The 22,953-nt window shown below is 33.7% G+C and overlaps 1 protein-coding gene across 16 annotated transcripts in view; it reads left to right on the top strand.

Annotated features, from left to right (window-relative positions):
- The window catches only part of LOC143246261 (protein FAM117B-like), a 212,070-nt gene that overhangs the window by 51,022 nt on the left and 138,095 nt on the right, over positions 1-22,953 (top strand). For 5 of the 16 annotated variants that reach the window (XR_013025892.1, XR_013025891.1, XM_076492697.1 and 2 more), the window contains one exon: positions 9,843-9,944. The exons of the other annotated variants lie outside the window; for them this stretch is intronic. The gene's annotated coding sequence lies outside the window, so the exon portion shown is untranslated. The remainder of the gene's footprint in view (positions 1-9,842; positions 9,945-22,953) is intronic. 16 annotated transcript variants of the gene reach the window in all.

Below are 22,953 nucleotides of genomic sequence, written 5' to 3'. Positions count from 1 at the left end.
TCAAACAGACTTCTCGAATATCTTCACATATTTTGTTAAAGGAACATGGGTTAAAACATTTGAGACTTGAGAGAATAAGAAAAGATCAGTTGGAAAGCTAGAGGAAATAGGGTGGAAGTATAAAAAGTATAAAAGTATTAAATTCAGAAGTATATGGAATTGAGAGATGTTATTCACACCAAATTGAATTGGGCATTGTAACTAAAAGTGTCATAATTATCACTGGAGGAAGGAGTCGGTGTCAAACTCTTCGGCGAGAAATAGTAGCTTACGTTCCGTAATAATCTTACTTATATTGGGTACGTTATATACATATTTTAAAGTGATACACAGTAACAAATTATAACAAAGTAAATAGTAGCTGTTGCCGGCCTGTTCTCTGTCACCTTATGGTTAATGGTTCTTAAATGGAAATACCGCGCAACATTACTTGTATTGTGCGTGAATTGATGAACTGTTGTGATGGGACTCGGTTTGCAGGTAAATAGACAAATAAATAATGTTAGTTATATCAAAGTATTTTCCAGCAAACGTAAATGATAATAACATTAGTAGCCCAAGTATCCAGTATCCAACAGGAATATCTAAGGTTAACATTGAGAAATGACACCAACTATTTAATTTTTTTTTTATTTAGTGCGAGTAAATTTGACACACAACTACTAAACAGTTTTGTTGTATTATTACTAGAACTGTTCATTTTCGTTTAGCTAAGGAGTGAACATATTGATGGATTTCATGTTTTCTGCATGTTTTATATATGTTCTTACAGGTGGAATTCGGTTTTCACAGAAAAGAATTTGCGTTTCATTCTGTAGCAGTTTTTTCCTAATATTTCTAGATATTGATATACTCGGTTGGATTAGGTCTAAAATTAACTTTCCATAAACATACAATGTGCATAAAAGCATGGTTTTAGTCGATAAAAATATGCAAAATTGAAGTTTGAGTTTTATGTCTTATTATATTTAATTTGTAAGACCCGGATTCATTGATTCGACGCACTTTTGTTTGTTTGTAATGCAGTACAATAAACTATAAAAAACAAAACAAAAAAAACGCACCCCCAAAACTAGAAGGAATATTTTTAGACATCAGAATTGATTTAGTACAGATTGTGTGGTACCTTCTGCAAGTAAAATATTGAAATATCATAGCTATCAAATACCACACAAAAGACATCACGATATATAGGGTGTCTGAAAAAACTGGAACGAGAGGTACTTCACTTAATTTTACGAACTGTATGCAACTCACTGCCCGTGTAGTTCGAAGCAGGTGTGGAGACTGTATTTTCATTATTTTTTTTTTTAACACTGCAAACGATGTTCGTGCCACTGTCAATGACCGGCACTCGTGGCGAATTCGTTGATTCAGATGTTTAGTGTTTCTTCTTCCCCCCCCCCACCTCTTTGGATGGCGTGCATTAAATCTGACAGCAGTCTTCCAGTAGTACCATCCTCCTATACCACACAGCTGGATTAACTCAGTTTCTCTAGCTTTGACAGCACAAGAATCAATCACTTATCTGAAATTAATAAACGCTGCAATATATATATAATATGCATTCAAGAAACAAATAACTAGATGTTGTACGTTTAAATTATTTATGCTTGTGTTACTACACTGATAAAGAACGTGTGTACCTATAAGAGTTATTCAGTAAAATTAAGTTTTTCCTCGATTTGAACAATCAACATAAGTAACGTTTGTACCACAACAAAATTGAATTAAAACTGACTTTTCTTTGAATTATTATTATTAAGCAGATTTCGTTTAATATCTTTAAAACGTTTTGAACCAATTTTATATTCAGTTATGCTTATTTTGACATTTCTTTAAGGAATTTTCTTTGGGTATGAAAGTAGGTACATATAAAGATATTCCTTAACAGACTGGCTATGACATCCACGTTACATGTGTACTCACTTAGGTACCATCTTTCCGCATTCATTGATCACAGATACGATCCAGTTCTTATATACAAATATTACAGACTAAATGTACAACAAGACTATTTGCCGAAAATTATGGTGGAGATGTATTAAAAACGTGACACGTTACAGTGGGTATGATGTATGTTTTATAAATATACAGTGGAACCCCTCTAAGCGGCCACCCCTCAGATTCGGTCACCCCTTGAAAGCGATCCATTCAATCAGTCCCTTTTTTGGTTACATAATCCCTAATTATGTACAGTGGAACCCCTCTCATCAGGCCCATTTGTCTCAGTCCCGAAAGTGGCTGCTTTAGAGGAATTCCACTGTACTATGATTTAAAATGATAAAAACAACTAATATTCTACTTGTACTATATATATCAAACATAAAGTGAGTACACGTTAAGAGGAAATTATCGTATTTTTTTATAACTCTTCCTTGCGTTTGGTATTATGAAGAAAATTCATTTTGCAGTTAGATTGGTTACAAGTTTTTAAATAACGTTTATTTTGCATTTACATATTTGCCATGCAATTAACGCGAAAGTAAAGATGGAAATATATGTTGGCTTGTGTTGAAGCAGTTTCATATTTTGCTAAGAAAACTATGACGTGTGTACTGATGTATTGTTGCACAGCCGTTTCTGGTTTGATATTGAACGTTAAACGTTCATTATTTAGTGTCAATAATACATCGTATTCCATAATATAATACTGTACAGTATAATTTAGTGTAATATGGCTAACTAAGTCGTGATGAAGAGAAACCCACTTGAAGTTAAAATGTATTCTCAAGACGGCTGGTATTGGTATTAAAATTTTAATTAAAATACAGAACAACATTTCGACCTCCTTAGGTCATCTTCAGGTTAACATGGTTCAGTAAAGTATATTATAATATAGTGCATATTAATAATCACGTATCTCCATTTCCTTTAATTGTAATTTGTTTTAGCGTCAATCCCTGTAATGTTTAACTTCATTGTTGTATATGAATTAATACATTGTGTTATGTTGTACATGTTCGTAGCATATTTTTCTTAATTTCTTATCAGAATCTCGTACTAGATTTTACTAAGATTTGATAAATATCATACTGTGCAAAAAGAATGTGTCAAGTTTGTCTGCTTATGAAAAAAGAAAATAAACCATTTAACCTCCATATTTCATAAGGCTATGTTCAAAAACTTTTGTATTAAACAGGATGCTGCTATAAAGTATGGAATTTCATATTGGTTAAAGTAATTCGAAACAACATACCCTGAAAACTACGTACTAGTGTTTCAGTATTGCTGTTTTCGTGATAGTGGCTTTATATCTTATCTATATAAGTAATACGTTTGCGTTTGTTTGTCTGGCAAGTGTTTGCCACTTTCTCGATCAGACGTTACAAATCTCATCGTTAGAAAGGCATTTATCTGAAGAGTCCGGATTGCGTATTGGCTTTTCCCTTCAGAATTACCTTCCCTGCTTTTGATTCCCATTCAGATTTTCAGTGTAATGTGTAGTATACGATGGCACAATGCCGTTGCCATCACGTGACAACTAGCTCCGATTTTACTTTTTTGTTTGTAAATTATTTCACACAAACAACACAACTCGCGTGTAATTTCTCAAAAACATGAACATTACACTAAATGCAATTTCTGGGGGATTTTGCAACTTGAGTCTAAAATACGCATGCACAGTTTGTTTAAAAACATATACTTGTCACTTCGTGACGTTTCTGCGTATTGAACTAAGTTTGCCTCCATTACAACTTTACATTTCGTTTACTTTGTAATAACTTAGCTTTGGTTAGATACATAAACTGCTATAGACACATTTTAGCTATTTTTGTCACTAGTACGGATTTTATTCATTGTTCTTGTGAGCTCCTGTTTCAACTCGTAAAATAAAAATAAACTCGCCGAAAAAAAACATCCTACACTGAAAGCGCACAACCGTTTCACATTCAGTAGAATATTGTAAGTTCCATTACTTAATTGTTTACTCTACGTTTAGTTTATTAAGTTTGTCTGACCGCGTAAAATATTTTTTAGTAGATCAGAATTTATCAATTTAACATAATACTTGTAAGAAAGCGTATCTACGATTAAATGGCGTTCGTGAAAGTGGTAGAATAAGAAAAATTCTAGTGATGAGCATGAAAACTACCCCAAATGTTTTAGATGTCGCGGCTAGTGCATATTTAAAAGTGGATTAGATAAATATCCTAAAAATATATATTCAGTAACAAATTTACCACACGCTGCTTTTACCCAAATCGTCAAATCCTGTTTTACAAAAGCAACGATCTGTAAACCCTACAATATATTAAATATATGCTAAATTACAGTGGGCAACACCGCTGTGGACATGATGGCAAAATCAAACTGGTGTGGATGTTTACATCTACTTTCAAAGTATATATGCGAGTCTTCTTTTTGGAAGGCATTTCGATTAAACAAACTGTTTGATAACTTTTGATTTGAAATGCTGACAGTACTTGTATAAGTGTTTAAATAAGTTGAAATAATCATCTACGACATTCTAATATCGCCTGCTAGCTAGTCAGGCTACATCGAAAAGTCACCAAAACATGTACTGTCTACAGATGCAAGTTGCGTATATTTACTTTTGATGCTATCACTATGTATCAAGGTACAGGATTATTAAATATCATTTCACTTAATGGATGAGACAGGAAATTTAGATTAATTTGTGTGGTTTAAGACACGTGTAGTCTGATCAGTGACGTTATGACTTATTCGAGAACAGTTCAAATGTAGGTCTAATGCTGTCACTAGACTCATTTTCAGAATAACGTATTAAACTTTTGCAGGTGGCCTATTCTAGTCCAAAATTCTTGAGCTGCGAGTGTCATGATAAATAGTCAGTATACAGTTTTCTGAAATTAAAAAAAAAATCTAGGTATTGAGGGAAAATTTTTGATTTATATTTAAATCTTTTGATTCGCTATTTTAAAGCTGTTGAATTAAAATTACTGCACAATTTTAAGGTTACAAAAGTTGTAAAAAGACCATTATGAATTATGTTGAAGTGTCAAGAATTGGAAAATTTACTGGTTATGAAAATTTTGATGTGTACATGGTAAAGTAAGAGGTATTTACAGTAAATATTGTGCATATATTAAGCTATGCAGATTAGACGACGCTAGACTAATGAAGTAGTAATGATAATGAAGTAGTAATTTTCCACAAATTCTCAAAAAATAATTCGAATTAAAAGTATTTATATATTAAAGTTCCTTAATTACTTCAGTTCACTTCAGTTAAGGACGTTGAATGATTTTGAGGTGCAGATAGATAGACAAATAACTGGGAGCAATATTTGAGATTGTTTTCCTCCATGTGTCACAGAAGAATACACGATTGTAATTACACGATTTCCCTTTTGGCTAAAATCCGATGTATTCTTCATATGACAATCAAATATGCGAGTTTTTGAACGATTTTGGTACTAATTTTTAAGCTAAAATCAGATTTTAGATCATCTTGGGTTAACAAATTTATTAAAATCAAATAACAGTATTATTCAAGGTTGGATAGGAAACGGCCCATAAGTTTTGAAGTTGAGATCGCCTTGTCATTCAGTTCGACTGGTGGGCTTTTTAAAAAAAAAAAGTTCAACACCTAACAATGGAAGCTACTTTAGCATGCCGAAAATCACGTGACCTCCTATCTAGCGTTATTTATAACTAGCTATAACTGTTATCAATTTTATTTAAATTAAAGTAAGAAATAATAACAAAATATTATTTATTTTTAACGCAGTGATTGAATAATCATGAAATTAATTCTAAAGAAACAAAAGAACTGCCAAAAGTAGTCGCCTTGTTTCCAGAGTGTCACATAACGGCGTGAACAATGGGATTGAGGTGTGAGCCATTCTTTCAGGTCATCCCTTAAGTAATGTCCGATTTTAGGTTCGGGAAAAGAGAGGATTTCAAACGCTTTTAATGTTATTTAATCAATAATGTATGTTCCATTATTATTATTAAGTACTTCCTGCCAACGATTCAGAAGTTTCTAAATGCCGCTTCTATAAAATTCTTGGTTTGGGGGAAAAGAATATGCAGACGGTAGTTTTGACATCTTCATATGTTCCGAGTTCTTTTTTCCATAAGATGATTCTGCAAATTTTTGAATAGATGATAATCAGATGTGGCAAAGTCTGGATAATAAGGAGGATGTGCAAGTTTTTCCCAGTCTAGCTTTCCAGTCTTTGCAGATGTGATCCTTGCTGTATGGGGCCGTGCATTATCTTGGTGTAACACACCTTTATGATTGAACAAAGCAGGCTTTTCTTTCAGTGCGACATTTAAGCGCTCTACTGTTCACAGTAGAAGTCTGATGTAATCGTTACATTGAGTGGCAGCAACTCAAAGGGGATCACACCAACAATATCCCACCAAACGCTTAACAAGACTTTCCTAGGGTGGAGATCCATTTTGGGCTGTGCTTTAGCCAGTTCACCTACACTGAGCCATTGTCTGCGGCGCTTAACATTTTATAAAACATCTATTTTTTCATCTCCAGTCATTAACCTGTCCAAAAAAGGTGAGTTACGTTTACGAGAGTGCAGAGAAGTGCAAATGTCCACTCTTGCTCTAAGGTTGTCTTCTGTCAAATCATAGGGGACCCATTTTCCAAGTTTAGACACCTTTCCAAGCTATTGTAGATGACGGTGAACGGCTGAATGGGTTGAATCAACTTTCTGTGCTAGTTTTCCAAATGTTAAAGCACAATCTTCATGAAATGCAGTAAGTCATCATTGAACTCAGCAGGACCACCTGAACGTGGCGCATCACTTAAGCTGTGCTCATCTGATCTGAACTTCTGAAACTACCTTCGACATTTTCTTCCATTGAGAGACTCTGCAGCATAAACATCTTCCTCTTGCATTCAAAGGCAATTGCAGTGAGGCGTATCACCACTCGCAAAGATGGAATTACGATGCCGACCAGTATTATCATTCTGACATTTACATCACATGTCCACTTGCCACCATCAAGGCAGGTTATCTTAATTGCAGGATACGGCCGTACATTCCAAACCTTCTCCGATGTTTCCAGCGTCAACAGTCGGGTCACTAGAAGACGTCATGTCGTGGTTCCTCGACGTGTGCTCGTTGCGGTGACAAGGACCATGATGCCTATAAGTGTGAAACGGACCTTTATTACATCGATTGCAATGGCTCTCACCCGTCCTACTTTCTTTCTTGCCCCGAATGGTTAGAAGAAAAAGAGGTGCAGCATTTGAAAACGATTCATAACATTACTTGTCCTGAGGCTCGAAAGTTGCTGTCCACCACTTCATCTCGACCGTATGCTGCTTCACTTCATTCTGCTACTACAGTGGGAGTGCAGACAGATCTCTCTGTGCCTCGAAAGAGAATCGTTTTCAAAACAAATGAAAAGACCTTTTGACCTCCGTGGTTAAAAAGGTCGATGAATCGACTTCCACACCCATCTCTGTTCCTCCCATACCTTCCAACAAACCTCAAGATCCACGTCCTTCAGTTTCAAATACAGGCATTTTTTCTGATACATCTTAGAGACAAAACAATTATTCGTTCGCGTCCTCAGTCACTGGATTCCCCTTCCAATAACAAAAACCTGCCCACCCGACCCAGAGCAGGATCCATGGAGGTTGATAGACCTCCTCCGACTAAAGACAGCAAATAAAAAAGACGTGGTCGTAAACCGAAGGGTTCTCCAGCCACTTCACTTACCCGTTCTTAAAAATGGCCACCTTGATACAATGGAACTGTCGAGGTTTACGTTCTAATCTGGATGATATCAAAATGCTGATTGCTTCCTACCATCCTGTTTGTCTTTCTTTACAAGAAACATTTCTCAAAACTGCTGATACTGTCTACATCCGTAAAGTTCGGAAGGAGGAAGTTGTTCTCACTGGGCTACGCATTGGTCACAGTTTTTTAACTCATCATTTTCTTTTATCTGGAACTGATGCACCAATGTGTAGTTTGTGTAACACTCAAATCACTATCAGCCACGTTTTACTTTCTTGCCATCGTTACAATTCTCAACGACGGCAATATTTTAAACATATTTTTTCCCAGGGACAGAGTTATTGGTGATGGTGACTCTGTCCACCTTGATAATGTCTTAAATGAGATTAAAAAGATTAATGGCCATTAAAAAATTAGTGTTGCATATTTATTCATTACACCTTTTTAACTGTGGTTCCTTTTTTACAGTTTTATTCTCTCTTTCAATTTGACATTGGACAATGGCCAGAACATTAAATAACTCGACACCAGGACTGGAAAGACTAACTTCAGGTGACTAACGCTGCTGTTTGAACTACTCGTTAGTCATCCTGGCGAGTTGTTATTACACTTTTGCTGCATGTCATTTCACACTTTCACTACTTTACCTTTTCGTACTGGCCATAATGACACATAACCCGGAACCAGGACTGGAAAGACCAACTTCAGGTGATTGACGGTGGTTCTTGAACTTATCTGTTAGTCTTCCTGGCGGGTTATGATCATTACAATTATGCTACAGAATGTTCTTTACAACTTGTATTACTGTAGTTTTTCTCTTAACGTTGTAGACTAAATGTAAACATTGGTTTTATGCTCTTTGTTTTGTTTTATCTTAATTTCCTTTTATGAATTTCACTCAATTTATATTAATTTAAACTTCCTACCGGATGTTTGGCGCAGATAGCCTAGTTGCTTTGTGCCATAAGACACCAGATCAACCAACCATAAACACCTTGAATATTTCGTGTAGTTTGTTGCACTATTGCCATTTTTAAACTCAAAGCATTATATGCCTAATGTGCTCCTCAGACACATCCATCTTCATAAGGGTTTATTTGATTAATGATCTGAAAAAGATCATTTCTTAGCTTCTTTTATTAGTCTGAATATTTTTATATACGTCCTATTACATATTTTACTCTTTAAAGCCTACAAAGTCAGAAATGATGCACTTTCTGTATTAAATTTTCGGATATTACTTTTGGGATGACCTAATATTTACGCTAATCTTATTCAAGGAACACTTTGACCAGTTTAGCACAGTTGGAGGTAAGTATAGCCATCCATTAGGCTGAAACAGTTGTTACAACATGTAGAAGTATGAAAAGACGTACGATTTTGTTTCTCATGATGTGTCTATAACGGTATTATTCTGAAACTTACTAATGCTTATTTGTTCCCATAATATACTGTTATTTGCCTGGCCCATTACAGCCAGGTTGTGAGGGCGCTCTTCTCGTAGTTTGAGATTCGCGTGTTAGAATTCCTGTCCCACCAAACATGCTCACCTTTTCAACTGTTGGGGCAGGTATAAAGTGATAATCAATCACACTATTTGTTGATAACATAGTATCCCAAAGGTTGGTGGTGAGAGGTGATAACTAGCTGCCTTCCCTCTAATCTTTCATTGCTGAATTAGGAACGGGTAGCGAAGATAATCCTCGTGCAGCTTCGCTGCGCGAAATTCAAAACAAGCCATTTGCCTTTTTACAGCCTCACATTGTAGGCGGACATCTAGGTAAGCCATTGGAGCTCTGATAGGGTACGTGCTATAGAATGGGATTGGAATTTCTGTTGAAGGTTGTGAACGTTTTGATGTTAACATTGTTGTTCATCATTAAATGGATGGAACCAAGAGACGTATCAAGCTTAATAATATTGGTTTTATCTAGATTGAACGGATCGTTTTCACAATCATAACTTTTAGCTTTACGAATGGTGCATTTGCTTCAGGTTTAATTCAGTTATTGTGTCGTGGCCTGTTATTATCTTGAACACTCTGATAAGAATTCTTATGCCTCATTACAGAAACTTTTAAGCACGCTCTTTAAAATTTTGGTGTCCTTTTATTCTACAATGTTTAACAATCTTGTTATCCGTATAGTCGCCCTTGGAATGACTGTGAATGTGAAATATTCCCCACACACAACTCATCGTGGCATCATTGCAGAGTCAGATATCATGGAATTCCTCATGAATCCAATACGTAAGTACTAAATAAGATGCTCTTTGTGCAATGATTTGCATCTTTGGCGCCACGCTACTGCATTAGTATTTATAAATGTGTTCTTTTATAAAGTGCAGTAACCTTCTATGGAAGCAGATTTTTTTAACTTGATACATTTTACATATTGTACACTGCGTAGGTTTAAAAATTATAAATTGTATCAAAACGTTTTATATTTCAATTTTTAAGAGTGGCTTTGAGAAGTGACCGAGAATATGGGTATACGTATGTTCAAATACATATATGGATATTAATTTGCTTTTTCTAAGATGCCATAAGAATTAAAATAATTATAAAATGTACAACTCTTGCAACACAACACAATATCCAAACTTTCTGGTTGATTAGATTTTAGGTTAACAATTCGTAAAAAAACAAAAACGAATTATTTGTCGTTGGACTGTATGGGCTTGCATATGCTATGTAGATATATGAAACTTACAACGTAGAGAGTAGGAAAATTTGTAGCATTTAAAATGGAAATATGGTTCAGTCAGAATCATTTTAGAATATTCGATTCTTATTTGTAAGGTTAATATTAAATACGTTACTATATGTGTACATAAATGTTTCCGTTTCCCTTTCACATGAACATGGTACCAGAAAAGAAAATATTTTGTTACGTATTCACAATTTTAAGAAAATCTGAGTTTGACGCCCATCCTGAAAATGGAAACAGAAGTGCTTTAAGATATCATGAACTACAATAGTGGTTCGTAATAATAATCGTAAAAAACTGCATAAAACCATAATAAAACGTTCGGGCATAAAGCACTTTAAACAGTAAATATTTAGCTCAAACAACACTTTAAGGCTAAGGCTGTACAAACATAAAAATGCATAGATAAAAACACGCACGTTAGACTTCCAAGGAAAAGAAAATCGTATTCTCTCACCACACTACAACAAAAAGGACTGTATATTGCACTAAATAAGGCGCTGTGAAGATCATAGGAGTATTGTAACGTAAGTTTTTCTTCTGTAGTACATGTTAGCATTTTTTCACATTGGAATTAAGTTTTTAGCTATCTCCCTTTGAAGTTAGCTTTCTAACATATGTATGTTGTCTCTTTAAAAAACGTAATTACAATGTAAAACGGGTATTATCAGCCAAGTAATAGATAAACAATAAATATTACAGTTGAAACCGTATTGTATTCAGAACTTGGTTATGAATACAACCTTCCTATGTCTGTTAAAATACTATATTAAAATAAACAAATTCTAAAATTGGAAATAAATGTAAGGATAGCTAATATAAATTCTTAAAAACAATGCAAACAATATAGCAGAGAATGCATATGCATCATTGTTTATGAAGGACTGACGTCAGTCACTTTTTTCAATTTTTTTTTTTTTTTACTTGTACACTCGCTGTCTTTAGGGAGACAACCCCTATATTATGTATGAAGTGAAGGAGTAAGAAAATTAATACACAATATCAAAAGTTTTTACATATATTCTTAGAATAATTACTTTAAAAACATACGTTTAAATAAACTGATGCTTTAGACTATATGTTAATTAGAAAATACTTTTTTTTTTACTGGTTACAGTTTTGTATTCGCTTTGTGAGGATTGTGTTGTAGTCTGGGCATATATTTACCCATTGCCATGCATTATATACAGAAAATGTAGTTCCACAAAAACTATACATGCTTACTATATTTTCCAACAAATTTTCATGACAATACCCAGCTGCAGTTATTTTACATCATGAACTAATGCGATCAAGTAGTTAATAGCTACAGTAAATTATCATGGACGCTATCAGTTAGCTATTAGCTATGTTTATTGCTATTGTTGTTATTATATGTGAAATTAGCATCCACATCCAATAATTCTTTGTCCATAGTTGAGCATAAAAGAAACCAACAAATAAGATAATAAAAAAAATCCACTTGGGATTACATAAAGATTGTAAAAAAAAAAAAAAAAAGGAAACAAAGCTGGAAATACTGTAGACATTATTTATTCGAACGACGAAAATCGATTTTGAATCTCCAAAATGTAATTCTAGGTAACGGTATGGAGACGAAATAGGTTTTTGTGCGAGTTACTAAAATATACATTATCTCCAACTTTGTTTTGTGACTCATATTTGCAGATTTTTAAAAATTCAGCTTTTTATCTATTTTGTATTATCGTTAACATTCTTTTTATAAATACACAAGGTTTCAGTATTTCAATAAATATTATGTTAACGGTTTTAATAGTTCCAAAAATTTATTACGTAGTACTATGTCTTTTGCTTCTTAGTGAATGTTTATGTATATACACTGAGTAATGCCTGACATAGCCTGGTCGGTGAGGCACTCATTGTCCTTTCACACGTGGGAGCGTTATAATGTGATAGTCAGTCCTAGTTGGTAAAGAATAACCCAAGAGCTGGCGGTAGGTGGTGTTGAATAGCTGCCTTCCCTCTGATCTTTCACTGCTAAATTAGGGACGGCTATCGCAATATCTCTCGAGTAGTTTTGCGCGAAATTCAACAAAACTAATTTCGATTAAACTTCGACGTATTTATCAATTATTCTATTTAAACAACCCGAGAATCTATTTTAATTGTTTGTTGCTGTTGTCCGTGTTTTTCTTACGTGCATATAAATGTCATTTTCCCGCAAGTTATTATAACAATGTGCACCTTAAAACATTTAGAGATATCAGTGTGGCGGTTTTAATTTTAGTCATGGAAAACCTATTGTTAATGATTCATCATCAAACTGTTAGCGAAAATAAAATAAGGGCATGTGCTACGTGCAGCACCTGCAGTGTTTTACATTCTAGAGCCTAAAATTAGCGGTTACTCAGCAAAGCAGTTGCTAAGCAACAGGGTAGTATTTATATTTACAAAGGAATAAATGGTTAAGTGAAACAGTGGTATTTCAGACTTCTTTTTCTTCAAACTTCGTGAATCTGATAATTTCAAGAAATGTAAACAACCAGTTACGGTTATCTTTAACGGTTCTATTCTATGGGAAATAAGTGACAAACCCCATAATATCTGTATATTTATTACAGGGAAAATTTAGTACTATTTAATTCTCTGGTGTTGTGTACTTAAGCTAATATTTAACAAGAATAAATATTGTAAAGTTGTAAACTTATAAGACGGGAAATTGATGCACTCTTTGTGTTGCAGATATTTACGAAAAATTTTTGAATAATACTTTAAGTTCTTACAAGAAACGTTTTTCCCTTTAATAAACCTAGTGGCATGACTGGCAATATGCATTGCAAGAGAAATTTAAATGAATAATTGCATTAGAATAATTTGTTCACTTCGCGTAAATAATGTTTGAAAAATAAAACGCAAAAATTCTTCCACGTCCGATTCTTCAAAAATCGTGAAAACTGCTTCTAGCTTTATTTAAAAATACTTAAACACAGTTTAGAGTATTAGCATAACCTCGTATATATATATATATATATATATATATATATATAATATAATATAATATAAATAAGCTAAAAAGTTACAAGTATTTTACGCCAAAGTTAATAATTAATGAATGTTTACTGATTATGTTGATATGTGATGAAGTTGTTTCACACCAGCTTCAGTGTTAGTTTACTAAGTAAGTCTCGTGCAATGAAGTATACTGGCTATTTTCATTTTCGCTAGTTTGAAAAAGTTTAATTAAAATAAAGACCCAAATTAGCTGTATTATAACAATATCTTATATAAACATGGGTCTTGGTTTGTTTTGAATTTCGCGCAAAGCTACGCGAGGGCTATCTGCGCTAGCCGTCCCTAATTTTCAGTGTAAGACTAGAGGGAAGGCAGCTGGTCATTACCACTCATCGCCAACACTTGGGCTACTCTTTTACCAACGAATAGTGGGATTCACCATCACATTATAACGCCCTCACGGCTGAAAGGGCATAAACATGGAACTTTCTACAAAATTTATGACGAACTGAAACGTGAATATTGAAAGTGAAATTAATCAGATGAGTACGTGACATTTGTTAAAATGTTTTGTAAAAGAACTTCAGCATTACACATTTCAAGTTTGCTTTGAAGTTTTCTGACACTTTATGCTAGATTAACAGCAAATATAATTAAACTACTTATTTAAACAAGATAAATAAGAAATTGCGAATTTAAGAACCTCAAATAGGGATCGTAAAAGGTAAGGAAACAAGACTGAAGACACTGTAAATATAAGTTGCCCAACCTATAAACTCCTGTTTTAGCTTTATGCTGTTATCTAGTTATATTGGAAGAGTCAAAACAGGATTTTGTAGTTTGAATAAATAACGTATACACTATTTCCAACCTTGTTTCCGTACGTTTTTCGCGATCCCTTCTTGCAACATCATAAATTCCCAATTTTTTTATCTCGTTTGCTATCTTTTTTTTTTTTAATGCTGAGCAAAGGGCGAGAGATTGCTTAATATAGTTGCTAACTTTACACATTCTAATGATAAGCATAGCTAGTAGCTAGCTGATAACTATCATGAGATTTTATTATAGCTACTGACTATTTGATCACATTAGTTCGAGATTTAAAATGTCAAGCTGTAGTTGGATGTTTTCATGGAGATATGTTTGAGAATACAGTGAGCCTTTATACCTATTGTACAACTACGTTCTCTGTATATAATACATAGCAATGAGCAAACTCGTGCTTAGAATAACAAGAAACAACCCTCCCTAAGCACATATAAACTTTTACAGTAGAAAAGCAACTTTTAAATATCATTTAAAATAAACTTTAGTGTATTTTGAAGTAGCTTTTTAACGAATGTGCGTGATAAAATTTAATATTATATGCACTGATGTTTTTTAACTCCTTCAAGTCATATTTAATATAGGGGTTGACTCCCTAAAGTCACCGATTGTATAGTGTATAGAGCAATGAGTATCTGCATGTTAGTCATCCATTATTTGCTAGTAATTCCTGTTTCACCGTGCACTTAGCTTTTAACAAGTATAAGGTGTCCCTTTACAAACTTAACTTCAAAGGGTAATGATAACGTTGTTTATTCTAGAATTATGATTTATTTTTAGCTTCTGTAAAGTACAGAAGAAACAAAACCTTTCAATATGTAATATACCAAGCTGTTTTTGTTGTAAGCTGATTATAGTGGAGCTTGCGATGTATAGTTCAAAGTTCGGATCTTGGAAATTACGACACCGATCATAACTGGATAGTATTTTTATAACTAAGTGATATTTTTTTTATACCTGAACAATAAATAAAACAGATGAAATTTCCGCAAAAATATATTTCAGATTTAACCAGTAAAAATTGCAAACAAGTTTCAAAACTTTAAAAATTATTTGTTTTTCCTTGGTAAATATCATGAGTGATGCAACAGAAAAGTTTGCACTTTCATTTTCTTTATAGAAGCAGTTATAACACTTCATTGAAATCTGCTTTGTAGTGTAATACTGTGATAATTCATTTTTAAACTAAATTTTCAATAAAATCCCTTTTCTTTTGGATGGTAAATGTTATTGAATATTAAGTATGAGTACATTGTAGAACTGTCAAGTAATTCCAGAAAAAGCTTCAGGCCTAATAGCTTTTTGCAGGAACTAGCAGTTATGTGCTCAGAGGACGGATATTTCTGCTATCCACCTTAGATTCTTTCTAACAGAGTTTTTTTGCAAAAAGATAGAGGAATATTTATAAAGAAGCTTTCTCTATTAATTCTAAACGCTTAATATTTATGGAAATAAATTCAAACGATGAACAGTTGGTAAAAACAATGCTTTCCCAACCAGATGCGTCGTTAGCTACTTAAAAGATTTTGGGCTTTGGTCCCTCAGCGCGGGATTTTTTTTTTATTTTATTTCGAAAGAAGTTCGATCATGATTTTCTATTTTGAATTTTCAAGAGACCAACTTGGAATTCTGAACAGGGGCTCCGTGTGTCTGTACGTAGCTACACCTCTGCTCCGAGTTGGATGTGTTGTAATTCTAGGAACCATGAATGAAAGCAAAGAAAAATCTATTATAGTATGTCAACCGAACTATGTTTGCCTTATCCAATGCCAAGGAGGATGTTCGTCTAATATAAAGGTGGCTTTTAAATCCCACTATTTGGTGAGACAAAAGTATTCCAAGAATTTACAGTGTGTGCTGTTTATTGACTGTTTGCTTCCAAGGCACCGTTCAAAACAAGGAAAATCTGGCTTAGTTAGCCTCAGTTTAGTTTATTACGACTTTTCGAAATTAACAAAACTTTATTCAACGGAATAATTCCAATGTGTACCTCAAAATTACAAGAACCGACACACAATTCAAAACGGAAATCCACCGAAAAATCACTCGTACACATTCCTTGTGACTTAGCACACGAAACAAAACAAAAACTCAACATACTAAGAAACCAAATAAACACAACCATAAAACTATGCTCACCAGATAAAATTAACGATGAATTAGACAAAACAAAACAATACTTCATCAACATCAATAAGCTTCCTCCACAAACCGTAGAAAACATTATACGCACACACCTAGACAGAAAGCAAAATCAACCAACAAAAGTAAATATCTCACGAATCAAAAAATCACGAAACCATATACTGCTGCATACCATATATTCCTGACATCAGCAGACAAATAACCAACATTTGGCAAAAACTAGTAACAAAATATGACATTCCAGTTATTACCAAATTTATTCAAAAACCAGGCACAAAACTGAAGTCTATACTTTGTAAAAACTACACTGACAAACACCACACCAACATTATTTATAAAATACAATGTGATAACTGCCACGACTTCTATATTGGAGAAACAAGTAGAAAAATGGAAACCAGATTGAAAGAACACAAGTCACTTTCACACGTTTTCGAACACAAAGTCAAATAAACACAACGTAACCATAGAAAACACTCAAATACTAAATAAAGAAACAAACATAAACAAACGAAAAATTAAAGAAGCTTTACTTATACAACAACTGAAACCCAAAATAAACCAATATAAAGGAACGCCTTTATACCTATATTAATATAATAAAATATAATTATATATTCAAACATCTAACACCGCCCTCTACATTCCGACACTCAGTTACACAACCCCTTCCAAACATGTGGTCAGCTTCCGGTCAGTTACCTCTTTCTTTGTGAACCTGACGATGACCGAAGAAGGTCGAAACGTTGTTCCCTCTTCTATGTAATATATTTTCTCAACCCAAACGAGCCGTTTTTGCATACGTATATTTTAAAGTTCAACCTGTAAACCATTTGTATTAAAACGTTCAATTTGCGTAATTATATACAGTTCTCTGTGATTTTAGATCATAGAAGTTGTTAATAATAATAATAAATATGCAATATCTCATTTACTTACTGTTTCCACGTATTCATTCTAAAGCTCGCAAAGTAGCACTGTAAAACTCTAGCCAACCAAATTAGCCTTGGATTACTGTGATTCTAGAAATACAAATTATCGGTCTAGTGTGGTTCTGTTTGCATGAAATGTGTGCACGTGTATAATATCCAGTTCTGTATATCATTTTTGAAGCCTACAAAAATATCATTTTTTTTTTTATTTCAAATTATTACTTGTCTATTGCTCATTGAAATTTTCGTAAGCTTGGTAGTTTGTCATACAGTAAGCTACTTCGTCGTAAACTTGATATAAAAACACTTATGCGTGACATGATTACCGACTTGTAAATTAAAATATACAATTATTTAGTTTCGCACATACAGCAGTTTAATTCCAACGAAATATATTCACGTTTAACAGTTATTCTTTAATGTAAAATTATTGATACGAGATGCCATAACACTGTTTGGATGAAATGACTCGAAATGCTCACTAAGGCGGGACTCTGGCATTTGTAATAGATACGACAGAAAAGGGCGAGCGACGAACCACTGAATTAGTTTTAATTTCCTTGTATGTGAAGACTGGATAATCTATCGAGACATTTAACGATTTTATTTATTTTGAATTAAATTGCATAATTTGCTATACGTCACGAGTGTCAGTCCATTATATCTGAAGACACCGCTATTTTTATCTCCCAATAATATTAAACTATTTAAAAATGCTCAATATTTGGAGTGTTTTAAATTTTACACCTGTGTACGTACTTGTTAGTTTATCTGCGTCCCACGTATTATACTAAATCGTGTTATTTTTAGTCTTTTAGTACTTTGAAAGAAGTCATTATAATGAATATGGGCAGGTATATTTTTGTAATGTTTAATAATTTAGTCGTTATAATGTTGGGCTTCTAAGATATCAGTTTGAGCTAGTACGTTTCTTATGTTTAATTTCCCGATGCCCTAACATTAATAAAAGTAATAATAATAAATTGTTTATATAGGGAATGTTTTGTTATCAATTGTATTATGTAGAATATACGTAGACAAGTCTCAAGAGCTCTGTATTTTAGTAATATTAACCATTTACGACAAACGATAGGTTGGTGTTTGAGAATTATACTTGCTAAATTACCAGGATAAAAAGAAAGTCACCGGAGGAGTGGTATTTGAAATGTATTAGTACCTTATAATTTATCGTTGTTTTTAAACGTGATTCAAGTTATTTTATTCACTTAAGTTTCCATATAATGTACATCTTCAAATATAATACTCTGAAAAATTAATAATTAAAACAGAAGCATAGTAAGTGGAAGAATACAAGATACTTAAATAATAGCAATATTTACTTTAGATTATTGGGCTGATTCCAAAATGTTATTTTGTTGCTTTCTATGTGTTTGTTCAACTAGCCTGCATTTAATATCTGACTATGCGTATATGTAGCTCATTATCACGTTGACCAACATAATGATTTAATGAAATCGAAATAAATTTTATATACTCTGTAAATATTGCTTTGCTAGACACGTATACGATTTATGGGTTGCACTAAAGCGTCATATTTGTAGTTTAATTTAAGCGACCCTGATCACTATGATTTAGGGCTGTTTGATATCTACTTTGTTATAAACATGTTTATTTTTTTAATAACAAAGAAGAAATGAAAGATGTCCTTCTCATGTATAAATTAAATTTGTGAAATGTATATTTAATCTCGGTTCCGCCCATCTATTTTATATACTGTTTAATGTTAAGTTATTAATAATTTCCACCTGCTGAAAATCCCATATTTGCTGTTTTACCTGTTCTAAAACGTGGCGTGACAATACGTTAATATTGTCTTGTGACAGGTGACACGTTTTTTCTGTATTCATGACTATATATCAAATCTGGTATTAAATATGTTGTGTTTTTGCGATATAGTGTTCATAGTTTTTGTAGTTCCATACCTTGCATTGTGTGTGTGTGTTCACGCAAGATATATCAGTAACAACTATTTGCACTTGTTAATACACTGTGGTGTCGTCCGAAGATGCGACGGTCGACGCCACAAGCGAAATGTTCATTAACTGATATATATTTGGTCGTAAATTTCCGACCATTCAATAATAGAATAGCACGATGGGTTGGGTTTTGGCTGCATCATACATCACACCCATTTCAGAGGAAAAGGTACTTCTTAGGTGAAGTAGCAACAATGAAAAAGAAAATTCAGGATATGTTAACTTCAGAAACTTGTAAACCTAGTAAATAACATTAGTGAGTGAAGATCAACGCATCTATATGACGGTAAAACGCGAAATCGTAAAGCTTACAACAGTTTCTACAATCCATAGAGAATAAAACCGGTGTCTGCTGAGTACCCTACTTCAAAATACCTGCGTGGTCACTACGCTGTGCATCCATGGACTTGTTTGCATTTGATTTGCTTAATCATGATCTTGAAAGCTACGTTCACGTGCAGGGTAGATTTTGTAGCAAGTTTCTCAGGAAGCTTGATATTAGGATGACCTCACCGTCTTTCATAGAAATTTGTTGTTATGGAAACCGCAGTCTCGAGCAATAAAAGATATTTGTCACCAGGTTGAGCACAATTGGCGATGGTTGAAGTTGTTTAAAGAGCAGCACAGAACCTAGAACTTTGCCTTTGGAAATTGCGTTTAACTTTCCGTATTTGTCTGCTGCTCATTAAAATTTAATATTACGTCTATAAAAAGTACGTCATCAAGCATATAGTATCGATAGTTTTACTGATAGACTTCTCACTGTGGAACAACACCTGCAATTATTTTTGCAGTAAAGTTCTTGCAGCTCGAGCTGCAACGCGTAGGGATGTTAAAAACAGACATCAAAATAACCCAGCCTGCATCAAAGAACTCTCGGATATTTTGAACAGAATTCACGTGAATATAACAGCAATTGATAGTGTCGTTATCTTATCGGTGGTGGAAATTAGCATAATGTATGAAACGTAGCTTTGTATCGGTTTGTTGTATGCCTGGTTCCGTAGCGGTTTATAAGGTTACATTCGAACAGAAATAAATCGCGTATAGCAGTAGTAACATAGGTAATGATGTCCTGCAACGAAAGTAGTTACTCAGTGTTTGTTGTACTGATACTTTGACGGTATTGTTCCACCATTTTCCTATATCGTGTGTGTGTTGAGCGAGGAATTAGTGATAATTTTGAGGATTTTTAAGAAATACAGATGTTGGGCTTGTTGAAATAATTAGGCGTTACTTTGTAATCCATATATATCTAAAGAAAGAACTATTATGTGGAAAATTCATCTTATTCAAAAGTGCGATGTATGATTCCATTGGGAAGATAATTCTGGAAGGGACGGGGCCATGCTAAATCATTAGTTCTCTTATGTACTATAGATGTGTTTAACTTCCACGTAAATTAAACTCTTTAACAGTTCTGTAGGGAATAAATAATCGCAGGTGGCACGTACATCTGAGAACGGTTTTGTCTCTACAGATTAGTTTGTATCGTTTCCAAGCGAGCGATGTGTGAAAATTGACACATTGTCGTATCTCGTGAATTATTAGCGTTTTCTTTTGAAAACTATATTTCCACAGATGCTCTCCGAGTCATGTTTATCATACAAATTTAACAGCTATCCATATTTTAAACTGTGTTGACATAAGCAGATCGCATGATAGTGTTTTCAGTTGAAAATCAAGTGAAAACTAGGAACCAACGTACACTTGGGGTATATTGTTTTGATAAAGTTTCGTTGCAGCGGAACTGTCCAAGTGAAGTTATTGTTACATTATCAGTTTAATTGCGAGTAAGCATTCATCGATATATACGTTCTTTGTGAAGAATACTACTGGAGAATTAACTCGATTTCTTAGGAAAGATTTCTCAGTACCTAATGTCTTTTGCTAATAATAAATATAATTTTATTTTTAGCACGTATTTATCCCTATATTTTCTTTTTTGTGAAGAATACACCTATAGAATGGAATCAATTTGATGTTTAGCAAATATTGTTGTATTGTACACCAGGAAGAATTTTTTCGTGTATCTTTAAAAATACTCACTGACAGAATACAATAAAAAAAAAAAGCAAGAATGTATACGTTGTAAGCTATAACTAATTTCAGTATAGCCGTCAGTATTTTCGTGCTAAAAACTTCAGATTTTACTATCTGTAAGTTCCCTTAATCCTGAAAACTCCTAGATAAAAACTTTGAAATTAATGTTAACAGCAGTAGTAGATTTAACATTGCTTTCGAAACGTTTTACTACATATGTAAGGGGGATGGAACTTTAAAGAACATGATACAACAGATATGTAATCTTAAAATGTATTAATTCTGCGATAACTACACAAGTTTAACATGTTCCCAATCAATGTGTTCAGCTAACTTTTCTTCACCCAAACGCGAATTTCGGTGAAGAAATAGATGAATTTTGTTATTGATGAAAAGTAAAATGCTACACCTCAAACCAATAAGTTTTTATGATCATATTGCAAGGAGAAATATATATATATATATATATTTGATAATGATTAAAATTATCTGGTCCAGGTATTATGGAAATCGATCTTATAATGTTTGTGGCGCCACGTCACAGATGCTTAAGGTTTTGTATGTTAATATGCTTTCTTGTATCTACGTATGTATATTTGTATGAAAGTATGTTAGTTTCTCTCCCACTCTTAAACTCGTGGATCCTTCTGCTTATGACAAAACGCGCGCGCGCGCGTGTGTGTGTGTGTAGGTGTCTGAAATCCCACTTTCAAATATTTTGACTTGTGTAGCAACTATAAATTATATTTTTCTAGGGGTCATGCCCCCAGACACCACCACCTCTAGATTGAGCGACCTTTGGTAACAAGGAAGCTACCTTTAGTTGTTCCCTAAGCACTGTGAAATATACGATGGGCAAATACAAAAATTCTATCCTGTAACTACTGAAATTAAGAAAAAACTCGCTGAGGAGATACTAAATATTAAAGTACAGGATGGTTCGTAAGTCCCTACCCATCCATATGTTGTGTCTAAATAACGTTATAATACTAATGGTGAGTTGAAAGCAGCTGTTACCGCGGCATTTGGAACAATAACCCCTACTATGTTGAGGAAAATGTCTCTCAGAACATGGCGTCGCATAATATTATGAAGCGATAATGAGGGACAGTACACAAATACACTGGATACATAAGATATATGGATGGGTAGGGACTTACGTGCCACCCTGCAGATCCCTGAAAAACTGAATTAAACTGGAAAAAAGAAATGTTACTGGTGGCATTAACTATTAACTGCAGAATATGCCCTGTGAGGAAGAGTCGCTGCAAGAAAACTTTTACTGCTCAAAAGGATACAGCAAAACGACTTTCTTTTACACACATATATATCGTGGTTTTTGGAACACCGATAAAGGTGTTTTGTTTCAACGGGTATATTTATGTTATCCAAAGAACTAATGAAAGGTTGCAAGCAGAGTGCATTTTGCTAACATTCATGCCTGCATCGCCGTACAGTAGTTTGATTTGGACTACCAGTATTTTACAATAAGGGGATGAAGATGATACTACATATTTCCCTGGGGAAATCTTGAATATGTATTCTAGCTATAATTAAGTGCTCTTGTATGTTTTAATATTCGAAATTTAATTCTAATTAGCATTTCGATTTTCATCCAAAACATATCTCAGTAG

This window comes from Tachypleus tridentatus, chromosome 3 (assembly GCF_004210375.1).
Source record: "Tachypleus tridentatus isolate NWPU-2018 chromosome 3, ASM421037v1, whole genome shotgun sequence".
NCBI classification, from domain to species: Eukaryota; Metazoa; Arthropoda; class Merostomata; order Xiphosura; family Limulidae; genus Tachypleus; species Tachypleus tridentatus.
The sequence above is the reverse complement of the archived record's forward strand: the minus strand, read 5'-3'. Positions and strand labels throughout refer to the sequence as shown.